This window comes from Colias croceus, chromosome 21, assembly GCF_905220415.1.
Source record: "Colias croceus chromosome 21, ilColCroc2.1".
Taxonomy (NCBI): Eukaryota; Metazoa; Arthropoda; class Insecta; order Lepidoptera; family Pieridae; genus Colias; species Colias croceus.
In genome coordinates, this window is record NC_059557.1 from 5,161,890 (window position 1) to 5,163,945 (window position 2,056).

The following is a 2,056-nucleotide window of genomic DNA, read 5'->3' on the forward strand; positions in this document are numbered from 1 at the left end:
ATATTTCGGCCTTTTTTAGTGCATATTTGCATGCATATTTTGGCATTTTGTTAGTGCATATACCTAATCCGATGTCTAGTTATTAGGTACAAGTCCTTCTTGGGTGGCCTTATGCATCTTCTTATAATTAAGGCGTGTTATATGTAGGTACATAACATATTGTGTATGTACTATGTACGCATCATATATGTACATACTTTTTGCATTGAACAAAAAAATATACTCAGACTCATGAGTCATGACGTACAGCGTTGAATATAAATTATTATTTTGATTCAACTATACGTTATTTTCGAATGGCTTCATAAGTCTTCGGTAGTATAGTGGTCAGTATCCCCGCCTGTCACGCGGGAGACCGGGGTTCGATTCCCCGCCGGAGAGATCCTTTTTTAGTTTTTCCTTATTTGTATTTTTATTTTATATCGTACATACTTGCATTTAAATAATTGATGTTAATTTAAATTTTTAAATAAATAATGTTTGAATTTTTATAATATAGCATTTTATTGACGTTTTTAGTTATTTTTTATCTGAACATTTTCAAATATGTAATAAAAAATACGTTTTTCAAATAATTTTACTTTTTATTTGAAATAGTTAGTTTTATTTTTATACATTGAGTTCTTTCTAGTTAACGTTTCTTTTTCTAGAATAAGGTTCTGTTGCCAATACGAATTCCATCAGTTAAAACACCTTGTAAAAAAATTAATTTCCTTTAATCATATATTGCCTGTATCAAAACTACAGGCGCTTTGATTTAAGCATTCATTTATTAAACACAGTACATTAATTATTGTTCTTTTTGTAATTTCTCTAACAAAAAAATAAATATCAAAACTACAATAATAATTATAATATGGAACATTTCTTATAAACGAGATTTCAGTACTAAGATAGCGAATTTCGTTCATAATCTTCTTCAAATGCCATCTAAAACGCAATCACAGTAAACCATAAACACAATGTGGTTCCATAGAAAGCAATGCAATACAAAAGGATAGAATTTCGAAAGTGGTATTATAACAAAAAGCTGTTACTACGTACAATAGGGGTCAAAGTCCATTTCTTTCAGGCCCTAATAGCACTTCGTCAACGTGTGAGGTCGGGTGAGAAAATAGGGTTAAATGGCGCGTAGAGTAAGGAGAGACCGCGATAAAGAAAATTAACTTTCGTTAACGAGAACGTTATGTCAATTGGCTTGTTAGTTGTTTTGTATTTTGTGCGTTTCAAAAAATATATAAAACGGGTCATACATGAAGTAGTTAGCAGTAAATATATTTAAAATTCACATTATCGACGTGGTTTTTTTTATAAATAATTAATTTTTGTGACAAATTTTAAATTAAATTTTGAATTTATTTGGAAGACATAATTATTCTCTTTTCTAATGTTTACATTTGATAGATGTTGTATGGATATAAATATCTATGTATTATGGATAATGCTATGTGACCTCAAAATCTGTTATATCTACCTACATATATGCCTAAGTTTCTGTTTGTGGATGCCCACTTTCACGACATGTTGTCGGTACATTAAATACTCCGTCTCGTATCCCACGAGAATAAAAGTATTTAGAATCCCCTTAATTAAACCGTTATTATCATGTTATTGTAAATGTTATGTCATAAAGTGTAAGAAAAGTATATAGTACTATTCGTTCAACCTTCTTCTTCGCCTTTTGTTCTGTTCTTGATTCCTTGGTGCATGAACTGTTGAAATTGAATCTGGTGCTATATTTATTGTTTGTTCGTCTGTAGATATTTGATGTGGCTCTAATCGATTATCTGGTTCGTCTGTTTGTGATGTGTGTTGTATGTTCATTGGTTGAGATGTATGTGTTGATGGTCCTATACTTTGTGTGTTATGATTTACTGCTGCGTTTATAAATACGTTATCGCCAAGTACTTTACTTAATATGATTGATGAATGTATGGCTGCTTGTTTTTGAAGAATGCTGATGTCAATAAACGTGTTTTTAGCTACTACCCCTGTGGCTCCTATGACAATCGGAATGACCGTTGTTTGAGTTTTCCACAAACGGCTTACTTCAGTC

General features: G+C 31.1%; 1 non-coding gene across 1 annotated transcript; it reads left to right on the plus strand.

Moving 5' to 3' along the window:
* Window positions 1-309: 309 nt before the first annotated feature.
* Trnad-guc lies at window positions 310-381 on the plus strand. The gene has a single exon. It is a non-coding gene; the product is annotated as a tRNA-Asp (tRNA).
* The last annotated feature ends 1,675 nt before the right edge of the window (window positions 382-2,056 follow it).